This window comes from Nelumbo nucifera, chromosome 3, assembly GCF_055504915.1.
Source record: "Nelumbo nucifera cultivar China Antique chromosome 3, China Antique-T2T, whole genome shotgun sequence".
NCBI lineage: Eukaryota > Viridiplantae > Streptophyta > Magnoliopsida > Proteales > Nelumbonaceae > Nelumbo > Nelumbo nucifera.
The window spans coordinates 94,167,354-94,184,441 of record NC_142651.1 but is presented as its reverse complement, the minus strand read 5'-3'; the positions used below and the strand labels follow the sequence as shown (position 1 = coordinate 94,184,441).

General features: G+C 34.5%; 1 long non-coding RNA gene across 1 annotated transcript; it reads left to right on the top strand.

Annotated features, from left to right (window-relative positions):
• The first annotated feature begins 809 nt into the window (after positions 1–809).
• On the top strand, positions 810–6,424 carry LOC148801735 (uncharacterized). Its single transcript, XR_016083746.1, has 3 exons — positions 810–1,079; positions 1,182–1,212; positions 5,751–6,424. It is a non-coding gene; the product is annotated as an uncharacterized LOC148801735 (long non-coding RNA).
• Positions 6,425–17,088: the final 10,664 nt, after the last annotated feature.

Genomic DNA, 17,088 nt, shown 5'->3' with positions numbered 1-17,088 from the left:
GCACAACACGTGGCAATTTTTTGTGATGATGATGATAATAAATAATATGTTTTCAATATTTTTTACACTTTTTTATTATTCTTATTTTGGTTTAGGGCAAATTTCTTGAAGTACCCCTAATATTTAGGAAATTGACTAACTCTATCCTTATTGTTTACATATTATTTTAAAGTACCCCCAAGTTTTCTAACAATTATCATTGTCGTTAAATATTGATAGAAAAAAAGCAAAATATTAAATTTATCCTCCATTATTTCTCAAAATTTCAAAATAAAACCAAGTTGATGAAAAAGTGGTAGAAGATGAATGATATTGGCTTTAGCAGCCACCAAACCCCCAAGCTCCTGTATCCAACATATATGCCCTTCCTCGCTTGAGCATGTTAACCCAGGCTTTCCCTCCACTAAACAATATTGTTGTTCCTATCGCCACCATTACACGTTTACACCATTGTTCGTATCTCCTTCAATCAACAACAAGAATAATTTCAAGCATTAGCTCAGAAGTAGACTTGTTTATGGGCTGGGCTCAGGCTTGGCTTTTGACAAAATTTGAATGGGGCCCAGCTCAAAGCCTGAGCCTAGCACCGTATAAGTTAGATGCGAAGCCTGGCCCGTGAATAGGTATACTCAGATGTAAACTCCTTTGTCTCCTGACGTATAGCAAAAAACAATGGAAAATGCTCAAGAAGTGCATTATAATTGTTTTTTTTTAAAACAAATCCAGAAAAAAAAAAAAACAAATTAGGCCATGTTTGGTTCGTTGCCACTGTCCTCATTTTTTCAATTCTTTCTGATTCTAAAAGTGAATGGGCAAGAATGAATGACACGAGGGTGTTTGGGTACCAATTTTTTGCCGTAGGATTCATTCTTTTGAGAATGAAACTTGCATGTATGGCAAAAAATAGTATGTATTTTGTGGCACGAAAAATATTCGTGCCAAAAATTTTCATTCGAAAGTTGAACCTCGACTCTATATTTCTCTCGAACCTCAATTCTTTCTCCACTGAATTCGAACCTCAGACACTTTCTCCTCTAAGTCCATCTCTCTCTCTCTCACTCTCTCTCAATAGCACAAAGGTAAGATCTATGTCTCTCGCTATAGAGCACAAAGGTAAAATTGATCTCTCTTCTTTTTCTTCTTCTTTTGTGCTGATTCATTTTGGTTTTATCCCATTTTAGGGCATTAATCAGTGAAGGACGACAGATTAAGGTACACCACTAACGAGCTTCAATTATTTAACAAGTTTTGTGATAATTATCTAAGAGGAATGTGTTGCATTTCTACTCCTTTTGGACATCTAGCCAACAATTTTCCTGATTAAGGTAGCAATTGATTGGTGGCCTACGTGATTAATTGTGGTGGAATTTTGTTCCAAATAGAATATCTTCCTTTAGTTCTAGTCAGAAAGACAAAATGGATCTCTGAACTTTATCTCTTAGATATCTAACTCAAAAGCTAGAATGGAAGAAAGCTAGGTTCTAAAAATAGCTGATTTCTGAATTTTGTTTTTTTATACATTGCATGTTATCCATAAAAGGAAACATACAAGAAAACTGATTTATAGACCATAGATACCCATTTGATCTTATCCAAAAGGTGATAATTAACTTGTTCTACTGCCGGTCAAGCATCACTGTTTATTTAAGGTCTCTCCCATAATCACTTTAAAAACCAGTAGGAAGTCATTATTTTTTACTAAAATTGTTTGACAGATCTCTTTAATTAAGCATGTATAGAACTATGATTCTAGAGTTTATTCCCCTCTTTTGGAATAAACCATAAATTATTCAAAAAGAATGTAAAGGTTTTATAGAGTATATTTACCAATAAAATGCAGATCAACTTATTAATTCAGGCAATGAAAAGGGCAAGATTGCTCATACAACATTAAGTTTGCCATTAAAAAACCCAGAGGATGGTTTCTTTTTCATCCTTTTATTAGCAAATAACTTCCTTCTAAAAAGCTTCAAAACAAACAAAATTCTTAACTTGTGAGGGTGGAGGAGAGAGAAAATCCAAAGCATCTTAAGTTTTGTTGAATTGTGTCACACAACTTTCCACGTTTATTGTTAGCTTACTTGAAGAAAGGGGATGTAAATCTTAATTTTTAGAAGAGCTCCAAAATGTAGAATTATGGGAAAAAAAAAAGATGAATACTCGCCTACTTCGAAGTTAAAATTAACCTGTTTCCCTAAAATATTACCTACTTCACGAATTTTGATTATTTTCTCAAGAACCATAACAAAAAATTTTCAATTTGTAACAATCCCGGAGATTGCTGACAATGCCATTTATGGTTTAATTGCCTAAAAAATGTGGACTTGTAAAGATGTAACATTATGCTTCTCATGCTTTCTATTTGTTCTATATCCTTAGGTATTACACCAGAATCTACATGACTTAAGTACTCCAGTGGTTTCTGCTTTCAAATTATTAGATCAGACTGTATAACAAAATAGCCAGTTATATGCAAAAATAATGTCAAAAGATCAAGGAAATCTGTTGTAGAAGTGCTATTCAGTTAAGAGTTGAGATACATACCCCCTGGTAAAAAAACAACTACAACTCCAAAGCAATCAAAATAAATCAATTAAGCTAATTTTCCAGAAGATAAAGCAAAATTGCTCAATCCAATCAGTTGAGGTTTCTCAGAATGTGCAAAATCCATTGCATCTTCAAAAGGATTTTAAATCAGTATGAATGGAAGTAGGGACTTTTACTTCTCCTAGGAGAAAAGGAGATGAGTAATAACATAGTATGTAAGCTGTTGGTTGATAGGTATATATATAGTGCTAGAAAAGCATGGACTATGTTAGCCTAAACTGTTACAAAGGGAGATTGAGAGATTTAGGTTTCAGAATTGTATAGGAGTTCTCTTAGTAGACTCCTATATAACATTTCAATATGTCACCCCCTCCCAAATATAATCCACCAAAACAGAGATCCAAGCAAGACCCTATGGAAACAAATTAAAAGTTCTAATTTATAACAAGATCAAACTAATTTAATGCAGGAAAAGTTTAAGTAAAAAAAAGCAATAGAATATTTGAACAGAAAAAAAAGAGAAAGACATGGAAGATTGATGGAACATGGAAGTGAACAATCTCCTTGCATTTTTCTGTATAATTTTAGTTTGGCATATATTCATTTTTAGTTATTTGTTTTACAATTAACAAAAAAAAGTGCAATATGTAATACCTGAACAATCCCTTCATAAGTTTCACCATCAATTTCTATTGTAGTGATGATTTCTTCAACATCCCCTAGTATCATATTCAAGTGTTGGTCGTATGCCTGAAAGACAAGACCACCAAGCCAAAAAAGGTATACTTATTTCAAGTTAAGATAGAACTACCCATATTCAACATGCAAGGAGAATTAAAGTAAAAAAAGGCTAAAACCTATCAAAATATGGGCTTTGCAGCCTTCCTGTATTGAAAGTTGAAACACTAACCTTGTCATTCTCAAAAAAGGAAGAAAAAAAGACAGCACACATCATTTAGGGAAGAAACTCCAAAAATGCAAAATGACATGTAGGTAGAAAGCTATTCCTAACAAAGCTAATACATGGTTCAACACATTTCTTGTTTTCAAGTTTTATGCATATGGCTTGTGTAAGACATGAACATATAAGTTAAATGATACACCAGCTATGTTGACTGCACTCTTTCTGCATTTTAATATGATTTTTACTAGTAAATGTGATAATTTTATTAAGTTTAATAAAAGAATGTTGTATAAAGTATGCCGTGCATCCCATGGTATAAGTTGGGATTACACATTATTTTTTATTGTATGCATTAAATTACAGATTTGCTCACCCACTTGAAAATTATTTTTATCTTTATTTCCTCCACCTAGTTGAAAATTGTTTCCATCTCCCTTGCTCAGCAGAGTATTTCCCTCAATGTTTGCCTATAAGCCCTTGTTGCTTGGCTGTTGCTTTTCATCCAACTCACTACAAACAATTATGGAGTCACCTTCCATCTCCCTTTCTGTAGTTTTATATGATTGATTGACCAATCAACAAGACTTTAAAAGCAGAAGCATTTTTTCCAATAGATAGTGGCAAATTTTTAGGTGCATATTCTCAAAATCCAACTTTATGTGCATCCACGTCAGATTTACTGGGGACAGAGTGTGTGACACTCCATATCTATATCTGATGCAAACACATGTGGAAAATTACCTCTACATGACCCTTAGCCCTTTAAAATCATTCCACATCTACATCTTATGTACATATGTATCTGTTTCCAGCTAGCATAATTTGCAATTTGCAAATTAAACTATAGCCAGTAGGTGGTTACTTTTCTTCCAAATTCTTCACGTGGTGTTAATATCACAAAGACTTGGAAAATTACTCCTACATAGCCAAGCCCCCTAAAATCGCTCCCATCTACATCTGATGAAAAAACATGTATCTATTTCCAATTAGCATAAACTGCAAATTAACTTATGTCCATTATGAGGTTTGCTTCTCCGCCAAATTGCTCTTATGTGGTGCTGATATCACAGAGACCTATAAAATTACCTCTAAATTACCCAAAATCCTCTAATATTCTATGAGTTTTCATTGTTTTCCATCATAAAAACAATGAGTCACTCCTTAGAAGTTTCGGGAGAGGAAGAGAGAAACACAAATGTTGAGTTTATTTATTAATTGTGAATCTAATTATCTAGTCAAATAAATAGGACAGTAAACATCATTTTAGGCTTTTAGCAAACTTGAACTCTTGATTAGTGTTTATACAATAAAGACCATACAAGTCAACGAGAAGGAAAATCAAGTATCTAGTGAAAAGAAAAAAAAAAAAGACTGATTAATAAAAAAGTAATGGAGCCTGTAAAAAACGTTTGTAATTTATTAATACAGAAACTAAACTAACCCAGGATGGTGGACTTTGAATAAAATGAACTCTTTAGTCTATAATTAAAATAACTTAACTCAACCTTGTCCCAACCATATGGAGTTAGCTACATAAATCCTTATTCTGTCATTCCACACTGTTCAGTGCCATATCCACCATAGTTATTGGCCCTTAGCTCATTTTTCACATGACTATAATATAAGAAATTTCACATAACAAGTCCAATGTGCCTAGAATCCAAAATACTAAATTCAAACTTTTAATTTATTAAATATTTAGGTAAACCTAGTCCATGATGGGACCAATATTTATTCTAGAGATAGGTTTGTGTATAATTTTTTTTTTCTGTTACAAAACAGAATTAATTAACAAAGAAGAAATACAAGGAGGGTCCCTATACTAGTCCCATAAACATTTTGACTAAAACACCAAGATGCTAAATTATGGGATGAAACATTGAAACTTCATACTGATAAAAGAGACATTCACATGAGATGAAACCAAAGCCTTGGCATCATAATACTGGTGACACCATGCCCAAGGCACCATCTTGTTTGCCTTCAAGATTAACTTGATGCTAATTGTATCTTGATTTTAAAATGTTATTTAACTTGTTTATTAGAAACCCAAAAAATTTGCTAATTATACTCTACTATAGAATTTATGCATTGCCTAGGTGCACTTTGTCTTGATTTTGAAATTGGTGCTTGATTCCATTTTCTATCTAAAATTGTTTCTTTTTAACGGCATATATTGTTATCAAATGCATCTTAATTCAATAAGGCTATGCTCATTGTTATCTTTGCTTCATGGAACTTGCCTTCTAATGCATGGTTTTAGATATAAATGCATTTTTTTTTATTTGTTTTGTTATAGATATGTCACATAGTACATCTAGCGATACAAAAGATAATGCCAAATGGTCAAGAAAAGAGGAGAAGATACTTGTTGAATTGTAGAGCAGGGCAAAAAGGGTAATAGGAAGAGTATTACCACCTTTACCTCTATTGATGTGGGGCCCACATGATTCTATGATATATATTTGCCATTTAGTGTTGTATGTATACCTATATATGTTATTATTTTGATTAATGAAAAAAATGAATAAGAATGAAATTTTTAACCAAACAGGTTAAAACTTTTTCTCATTCTTGCTACAAAAAAAATCATTTTTTAGGAAAAAAGTGTTTGGTTCGTAGCAATATTTTCTCATTCTTCCCATTTTTACTCATTCCTTTCCATCTTAGAATTTCATCTTGCGTAAGAATGAGAAAGAATGGGAATTGAACTAAACATGGCCTTAACTCTCAACCAAGTACATAACTATATAGCCTAGTAATCCAAGCAAAAAAACCCTCACACATGGGGCGGAACAACAGCGATAGCTTGGCCTGGAGCTTGTCCTAGATTACCCATATCCTCCCTGCACCCGAAGTGCTATGAAGGCTCACAATTGTGGCAACTTCCCACCACCATGAGAATTCAGCATCCCAAAGCTCTTGAAAACCACCTTCGGAGCATGAACAAGTTGGAAAACAAAAACATAGAAAAAAGGTGTAACATATAAAAGCTTCATTTAAGTAAAATAACAATGACAAAAAAAAAAAACTCAGACACATAAAAAAAGCTTTGTTTGGACTCTGAGCTGTAGATTATAGTTACAAAATGAAACCTTTCTACTATGTATGTATGTATGTATGCAAGGTTCAAAATATCGATATGCCCAATATGTCGGTAGGGGCGTATTGGGCCATATCAGTATTTTGTTTTATACTTTTTTTTTTTATTTTTTTCAAAACTGGTTCATGGGGCGGTTTAAGGCTCCACCACCCCCTGAACCAGTCAGAACCCCGATACACCCCCTGTAGAGCGTATCGGGGAGCTCCTGAAACGATACTATCGGACGATACGTATCAATACTTTGAACCTTATATATATATATATATATATATATATATATATATATATATATAAACAGAGAAAGAGAGAGAGGATCGTCTGTTGTGTATGACTTTGGTCGCTGACTTCGGCTAGTCTAAGAAGAGGAGAGAGTGGAATTGGATGCAAACCCCTAGCTATCCATTATGGAGTCCGAGAAGGGGCCCTGTTTTCTAGATTGGAGGCTCTAGTAGTAGAGGCCGTTGTGGCCATGTCCGAGTTGGCAATTGAAACACCAAGGCGAGTTACCTATCATATTGTGGGTCTGGGACAATTGATACAGTGGCAAAGTTTAAGTTGTGCATTTATCTAATATCAATAGCTCCCTCGTTGGAATAACCCTAACCCATTGTAGCCACAAGAACCGTGGCTCCCCTACCTTCGCCACTGCCACATCAACAACATATTCTCCTTTAGTCACCAACCTTGGCAATGGAATGGACTTAGAAGTGGGTTTTCATTGTCATCTAGAGTTTTTCATTGAAACCAAAAAAGGGTATTTTAGAAATTTTTAAAAATATACCAATCACGTGATATCACATGTGAACGGAGTTTAACAACAAGGGAGGTTTTAGACAATTGTCAAAAAACTTAAGGGTACTTTAAGACAATATATAAACAGTAAGGGTAGAGTTAGTTAATTTCCTAAACCATAAGTTTATTTTAAGAATCTGCCTTTTTGTTTATTATTATGCGATATTAGAGATGTGTCCAAATGTTTTTTATAAAACTATGGGTAAAATACAAAAGCCTCCCCTAAAGTTTTTGACAATCATAAACACCTCCCCTATAGTTTCACTTTAACAAAAACCTCCCTTTTATTTTTGAAAAATTCAACAAATACCTCCCTTCCGTCAATGACTAAGACAGATAACGTTAAAAAGATGATCATTTTTCAAAATACCTATTTTACCATTTTACGAATTAATGTGTATATGATCCTTGAACATTGTTCATCTTCTACAATTGCTTCGCCATTAAAGAGTTGGGCTTTGCCCTTCTTCAGCTGAGGTAAATCTATTGCGCCCGCAGTCTCAACCTCAGCTTGTGCGCTGTAGTTTTGCTTGTTCGAAAGAGACAATAGATCATAGACAACCTTGTGAATTGGAGCAGAAGCAACAAAGGAAGCGAGACTCTTGCGATCTCGCTTTGCAGTAGCTCGGAAGAAGCTGGCATAGATCAAGAGTTGAAGTAGTTCTACCTGACGTAGTAGTGGAATCAGCCTGATCATCTATCTTCGGAGGAGGTAGGGCATTATACATAGTGGAGGACGAGCTGTTCTTGGGTGCTGTGGTTGTTGAAGGGGGAGGATGAATACCACACCATTGTCTTTCGGGGTGGCATCTCATGTGATTGAATAAGAACTTCATGGAGGGAAAGTGCTTTCCACAGATGGAAGAGGTTGTTTTGGTCATTAGATTGGCTATTGCACCATTAGAACAATAGCTTAGTTTATCCTTGTTAATGGATTCATGAGGTTTGAGCTTAGAGAAGTGGGGTTGATTCTTGGTTCTAGCAGGATCGTTGCCCTGAACTTGTGCCTAACTGTGGGCTCTCATGTGACCTCCTAGAGCTCGTTTGGAGCTAAATCCCTTGTTGCAAACTCTGCATATACAATTTTCTTTTGATGCTAGATCTGGCTTCTTCTTTTTGTACATATGCCACTGAGTTCGATGCAGCTTCCACGACTATGCCCGCCTCCAAAAACAATAGAAACAAACAAAGGAAAATAATTGTAGAGAAACCCTTTCTTCTTCTTCTTCTTCTTCTTCTTCTTCAGTAGGGGCAGGAACACAAACATAAATCTTACCAATAAGCTTGAGTGGAAAGAGAAATTACGAAAAATCTTTAATATGTTGAGTCGAGTTTTTAGATCTTAATATCTTATCAATTGGAAGTGGAACAGAGGTGCTTCGGAGCTATCGTTTGCTAGTGTGGAGTTCTATTCTACAAAAAATGAGAAGACACTTTCCATGAATTTCTAGGATGCTCAAATCTCAAGGCAGAGAGTTTGCTTTAATGTAGGGAAACTCAAAACAAAGACCATCTCAACCCCAACCCACAACACCATAGAGTGTTCGAAAGTATACAAATTTTGAGCATAGAAACCGTAGAAACCAGTACGATTGCCGCATCCCTCTTGTCTTATAGAAACAAAATCTTTACTGAACAATATATCCTTATAATACAGATCCAATTTCTTAAGTTCCTTATGCTTTTGGGCTTAAGTGGTTAGGAATCAAGGTTCTATTTCAAATCCACTGTTCATGGTCGTTCCCAGTGTCTGAATTATTCACCTGTAAAAGCCAACAGTGTTTAAATTGAAGACCCACAAGACCTTAGAAATTACCTGCAACACTAGAGAGTGGTTATTAAGGTCAAGAGGTAAATAGGTCAAGCCTCTGCAACATAGGAATTTTTCTGGCTGACGAAGAATAAGAGCTAGGGTTTTTCCTAAATAGGTTTTTCCCTTTGCTTTGCTTTTCCCATGTCCACGTTGGAGTGGCAGCCAAACTTTTTAACTTTTTTTTTTTTTTTTAATTTTTCATTTGAAAACAAAAATGAGAAAATAAGATAAAAGGACAAGGGCAACCACACCTTATAATTACTTCACACATGTGAGATCTCAAGTTCATTCATGCCTGATGTGTAAAAACTTTAATGCCCAGGAAAATCATTAACGTATGAAAGGGTAAAATAGGTATTTGAAATGATTTGATCATGGGTTTAACATTTTCCGTCATGATTATTGACAGAAGGGGGGTTTTGTCAAATTTTTTAAAAATAGCAAGGAGGTTTTTGCTAAAGTGAAACTATAGGGAATGTTTTTATGATTGCCAGAAAGTTCAAGGGAGGTTTTTGTATTTTACCCTAAAACTTTTTATATTCTTCATATCTTTGTGTATTTTCATCTTCTTTTTAATTTTTATTATTATTTAATTATGATATCTAGGGTTGACATGTTTTACTTAAAAGGTTGAATTTTTGACTCACCACCAAATATCCACCAAATATGAAGACAACTTTCTTTTTGTTTGGTTGGTTTTACATTTATATTTTATTTATTTCTTCAATAAAACAATTATTCTTTGTCATCCTAATTTAAGGATTTTCAAGAAAAAGCCACTTTTGACCCTAAAATTTTAAAAAAGGTCATTTCTACCCTCAAGGCCTCAAACTATTAAGAAAATGTCATTTTAAGACCAAAATGAACGACGATAAAGATGTCGTTTACAATTCCATTAAAAAATAATAAACTTGCTAATGTGGTACTGATAAAGTCAAAATAAATCTACGAAATTACAAGTGGGCCCCTAATAACATTCCCACATGTCATAAGAATAAAACAAAAATATATTTTATTTAATAATTAATTAATAAAAATATTAATTATAGGTAGTTCCCACTTAAAATTCGCACTTGTTCACTGGTGGGTCCACTTATTCATGTCTCTCTCTCTCTCTCTATACTTCTTTGTTTGAGAAAGGGTATAAAAGTTACTTTATTACACCTTTAATGCCAGATTTAATGGCTACTAAAATACTCATAATTGTGTATTTAGTCCATCTCAAATGGTAAGGTTAAAAATGTAACTTCAATTATTACTTCCCAACTCATTTAATCCACTCTCATTAAGTCTTATGCTTGAATTATTAATTCATTTTCTTTTATTAAATTAGATCTGTGTCAATATTTTTAACAATGTAAACCCACATACTTTAAAACTGACTAGAAAACACAACTATTTTAATCCAAGTGGTGGATAAGTAATTCAACCATCCGAATCAAATTGATCAACCTACAAAGTCATAGTTAGGTAATAAAATTTCTAAAATAAAAATATATATAGAAACTTACAAAAATGTAAAAAAATAGACACATTTATGATATTTTTATTATTCAAATTAAAAAAGCGTAACAAACAATAATTATTTTTATTAGTAATGAAAATGAAATACATAATTTAGAACTAATAAAAAATGAAATTATTTTACTGTTTGGCAAAGATCAATAGTTCAAGTTTTAGGTCAAACATGTTAACCTTTAATGTCACAAATAAGTAATAAAGTTAATAAAATATAAAAATACAAAAATAAAAAAAAACAATTATAGATACGTATAATATTATATATTTATCATATTAAACAAAAAGTAAGTGTGGCATATGAATTATTTTTACACAAAAATATAAAAAGTTATAGAAAAAATTGAAACCATCTATAATTCTATATTTACACTGCTATTAAAAATATGAATAATATTGTGAAACTTTCTTTTGACTAAAATACTCATTTTTTAATATAATTCATATTTAATTATGAGGTTTAAATTATAATTTAACTACTATTCTTCACCCTATTCAATTCCCTCTATTTAAATCTTACATTATTTTTTGATAAATGAAAAAAATAAATGATACGCAAAAAAGATTAAATATTACAAAAAGAAGAATCTAGCCAAGCAAGTAGGTCTATCAATGATGCTTAAACTTTACAACTCTATCTGATTATAACATATTTGGATGATGTATTTATTTAATTAGATTTGGATTTTCAATAAGCATCTATTAATAATAAGAAACAAAATATAAAAACAAAAAATACATAAAGTTCATAGAAAAAATTGAATACATTATTAATATATATATATATATATTTCCAAATTGAGCCTTAGGAAATTGTGATAGCACTCTCACGGGACTTATCTTACTCATATCTCCGTCCAACAAATTATCTCCAATATGATTAAATCCGCACCCTCCTTGTTGATGACAAGAATGGGATACTATTTGATCCTAACATCCATTGACGTAGGGGTTTCAATTAGACTGGATTTGGTCCAATCTGAGCCTAATGTGAGTCCATTACAAACAGTCCAGGTCCAATCCAATCTAATGAATTTTTTGGAACATTTTGGACTGGTTCAATCTGTTCTAATTTAGATTAATTTCAATCAAATTTGGTCCATTGATACCTATATTCTTATATTAATGGACCAGATATTGGCTTAATCCAACCCAATCCAATATAAATTTATTATGGACGGATCAGGTCAAATTCAATCTAATAAATATTTTGGACCAAATTGTTCAATCCAATATATCTTGTTAGTTCGTCCAATCCGTCCAAATTGATACAGCCCATCCATTGACACCTTTACATTGACGTCAACATCCTAAATGAAAAATGCAGTTTTCTCAAACTCACTTGATCCTAACATCGAATTGGGATTTACTCCTCACATCGACCTTACACCCACATCCCACCTTTTATTGGAAACATCTCTCGCCAATGAATAATAACAGATAAGTATAAGAGATGTTTCCGATAGACCTGGCAAAAAGTTGACCCAACCCGCAAACCCAACCTGAAAAAACAGGGTTAGGGTCTCATACTTAGCTACCCGAATGTGAAAATGACTTGACCTGACCCAATCCAAAAAATCTGGGTTGGGTCATTGATCAACCCGCTGACCCGATTGTCAAGTCTAATTGGGATTATTTATGCATTGTTAGAAATTTCCACTCTTTAATTTTTTCTATTTAGTCTTTACTTTTTATTGTTTACTCTTTAAATTGTTAAATGTTCAAGTTTTTTATTTTATATTTGGAATTTTAAGGTTCATTCTTTTAATTTTGACATTTTTCATGTAATTTTTCTTTATTTTTTAAATTTTAATTATTTTTTGGATGACCCAAATTGACCCATGGATCAACCCTAACCCAAACATTTAGGGTTAGAGTCTAATATTTGACAACCCAACCCGAAATTCAACCTGACCCAAAATCAACCTGAACCCGACCCACCCAACCCAATTGCCAGTCTAATTTCCGATGTATTGCAGCATGTTGATTGTTGTGAAATTGGTGTAAGAGCGTTCTGTGAGGAGCAGATCCGGGCTCCCCAAGTCTCCCTAACGAACATCCAGCGATCACCACCCCACCTGACGAAAGTTCTGTTACTTCTGTATCAGGGAATTGATATAAGATACTGTTGGCTTTCCTCAACCAACGATGATGCAGAAGATGATTAGCAATTAGCTCGATTAAGTTGTTCTGCTCCGACGAAAGAGAAATTGGATTTCTGCAGCAGGGAAGGGATTAGATTAGAAAAAGTAACAAATGGGTTGTTGGATTTTGAAAGGTGAACTACAGTGATTTGGACGAGATTGCTCAAATACCATTCACAAACAGAACTATTCCTATGACAACGACTGTGATTATTTTGTGCAGGTTGACCAACTGACCAAAATTGATGCAGTGGGGATCTAAGAAAAAGCAGAACTCGACGAAATTGGGGAGAAGCACAACTTGTAGTTGTTGCAGTGACGAAACCTCCTGGTGTCTGGTGTGGATTAAAAAACTCGTTGTTGATGTTGTTCTAATGAATAGTGAACAGGGGAACGGTATAACAAAACAAAAAAAAAACAAGTCTGTTCGCCATTGATTTCTGCGATTTCCTTTGATGAGGACGAGATGGAAGACCAGCTTGGGAGCTAGATGACCGTACTCTTGCTAGTTTATACAAAATGACCGATAATGTAGGAATCTATTCGCCATGAATTGGAGCCACACATCTAATTGAGAGATATACGACTCCAATTCACTGCGGGTAGAAGGCGTGTAGGAAAAGTGAGTACAAAATCTGGGCTCATATAAGATGGCGAAGATCAGTCCATGTCCGTAAGTATAGGTGGGCCTCACTTGTAAACAAGCTGTGAATTTTAAATGGGATCCACCTATAATTAATATTTTTATCAATTAATTATTAAATAAAACTAATTATTTTTATTTTATTTTTGATCACATGTGAATAGATGGGAATGTTAAGTGAGACACCTATAATTTTTCATATTTATTTTCACTTGATTAGTGATACATAAGTGATCTTTAATATTTTATATTTTCTAATGTAAATAAAAGGTTATTCATTTCGGCCTTAAAATGACCTTTTCTTTTTCAATTGTTTCAAGGTAAAAGTGCCTTTTTTGAAAATTTGGGTAAAAAATAAACTTTTTTCGAAGTTCAAGGTCATTAGAGCCAAAAATACTTTTTTAATATGACTAATTAATATAAAATTCAATAAAAGAGGAAAAAGTTAATACCCTAAATAAAGGACTTAATGAGTGTAAACTGAATATGATTCAATGAACGTTAATAGGAATTAATACCCTAAGAGTGAAGAGTTTGTTTGGCTTCCTAGAATGATTGAATGTGATTCAACTATTAAAACCGAAAAACCGAACAAGAAAATGTGGTTAATCGAACCGACCGATATATATTTATATGTATATTATATATATTTTTTAATATATGTCACATATTTTCTATATATTATATATAAATATATATTCATTATATATATAAATATATACATATATTATATATCATTTATTATTTATAATATAATATTATACATATATTTATATAATATATATTGTAAATATAAAAAACCAAAAAACCGAAGAACCGAACGGGTAAAAAACTAAAACTGAAGGATCGGTTAACTGGTGGTACCAGTTCGGTTTCGATTTGGGGAAATGGAAAAGTTGGCGATACCGATTCAATTTATAAAAATTGCCCATGGTTCAATTAACTGAACTGTTGACACCCCTAATGGGCATTCCAGGTAGGGCTGTCAATGGGTCGAGTTTGGGTTGGGTCTAGAGAGAATCAAAACCAACGCCTCTGCCTATCTCCGCCCACCTCCGCCTCCACTTCCGACAACGTTGCCGGAGGTGGGCAGAGGTAGAGGCGGCGGCGGCGGCGCTGGTGGTTATTTCTCTGCCCAATGCTGCCACCTCCGCCTCCGCCTCCGACAATGTTGCTGGAGGTGGGTGGAGATAGAGGTGGCGGCGGCGGCGCTGGTGGGCGGAGGTGGCTGCGTTGGGCAAAGAAATAACCACCAGCACCGCCGCCGCCGCCTCTACCTCTGCCCACCTCTGGCAACGTGGCCGGAAGCGGAGGCGGAGGTGGGCGGAGACAGGTGGAGGCGTTGGTGAATAGACTACAAGAGGAAGAAGATGAACAATGATTCTGCTCTTTATTGATATTATTTTTCAAAAGTTACTTTATTTTTTATTTTTTTTTAAATATTACTTTTACTGATATTAGGGCCCAAAAGTTGCCTTTATCCCTTTTTAAAATTGACCCGGAGACTGATATTCTGACAAAAAAATAAAAAAAATGAAAACCGGTCAAAACCGTTTGAACGTTCGAATGATTAACCGCCCGGGTTAGCGGTTTCCTAACCAAAATCAATGGTTTTTATGGAAAATCCGGTTTTGGGGAAAATCAAAACCAGTCACTTGACCGGTTCCCGAATTTTCCGGTCCGACCGTTCAGTTTTGAAAACCATGGTTTATATAAAGTCCATGAAACATCATTGACATCAATGAGCTCGAATATCTACTTAGTCTGGATCTCCTACCAACATACTTTCTCCCAACAACTTCAGGTCAAGACATGTGTCCCAACTCCTAACATTAGGGGTGGACTCGAGCCGAGCCGAATATTTGAGTATACGAGCTTGGTTCAGTAGAAAAATGTAAGGCTTGAGCTCGATTTGAATTAGAAATGGAAGCTCGAGTTCGGCTCGACTATAGGATTTGTGTTCGAGCTCGATTCAGCTCGAGCTTGATAATGGACCGAGCTTATTCGAGCTCGAGCTTTCTATTGACTGGTGAGCTTATTTGGACACAACTTCGTCAGATGTAGGTAGTCAGGCATCGGGTGTAAGTGTGAGAGAGCTTGAGAGTTGAGACAAACCGAATCTTTGAGATGGACCAAATCTCTATGAGACTGAGATTGGGAGAGTTGATCAAAGAAATGAAGAACAAAGAGGAAGATGAAGGGTTTGATACTCATCGGACGTCGGTAGTCGGGCGTCGACTATGAATGTGAGAGAGCTTGAGAGTTGAGACAGACCAAATCTTTGAAACTGAGATGGACCGAATCTCTAAGAGACTGAAACTGGGAGTGGGAGAGTTGATCGAAGAAGTGAAGAACGAAGAGGAAGGCGAAGGGTTTGATACTTTGATTTTTCCCCTCTTTACTTTCTTTAGTCTTGAGAGAATCAGAGTAAAGATAGAATGTGGGGGGACCATAATTAAACTGCATCCCCTTCAATAACATTTGTTCAAAAGGCATAATATATATATATTAGGCCAAACCAAAGATTATTCGATTTCGGCTTGATTAACAAGCGAGCTATATGTGGAGTTCAAATTCGACTCAAAGCTTGAATTGGGCCAAGTCAAACCAAGCTCGAATAGCTCGGTTCGTGTCCACCCAACACAACTTCCAGGTTTTTTATGTGTGATCCATTGTTGGATCCCCAGTAAGAAACTGGGTTTGACCGGAAAGACATGATATATAAAAGAAACAATGGTCACCAATTAACCGGTATCATAAACCTAATAACCAATCATGTGGTGGTATTAATTGATCAAAACTCTTTCGTATCACGTCTTTCTGGCATCATAGATTTTCCTTAAAAATTATTCTCTTCATGTTTTTTACTGAAATGTTTCTCTTTTATCTGTGATCCAAGGGCCTCTACCACCCCTGGGAGCACATTGCTGGATCCATTGATTCTTGAAAGCGTCCTAATTTCTAAATGAGATAGAGGTGTCTACGCTTGGCCTTGGCTCCGATATGATCGGGTGTATTGTATGATATCTTTTGGGTACCATTTACAAGTGTTTTCTGTGTGTGTATATATAACCCAATTTAAAGAAAAAAAAAGCTAAAACAATATATAAACACACAAGGTTTTTAGTATTGCTACAGAGATGTATCGATACTTTGAACCTTGGGCCTATCTCCTAAGCTCAGCCCGACCTAATTAGTCCATGAACAACTTTATCTCAAAACGAGATCCACCCCATGTAAAATCCAAAGCCATACACGTGAAAAGATTTATTGTATATAACTAGTGGTTCCTAGTTGAATCTCAAACACTTTCATTGCAACCACTATCTCCTCTAGATCTTGCCAGTGACATCTTCAAGCAAGTAAAATTAGCTTTTTCTACTCAAAATTATCGATAGTCTTCTTTCCAATACCTAATCAAATACCAAAAAAAGGGATTATTTGGCTTCATGGAGCTACACAAACAGGGATAGCATAATCCCATCCCCATCCTCTTAATCCCCCTTGGCAATGGGATTTAATCTCAGGTGTTGCATTCATTGTTAAACAATTTCTTACAATGATAATTATTAAAAATTAGGTCACAAATTTTTAACTATCAGAACTGCAAAAAATATTGGAAAG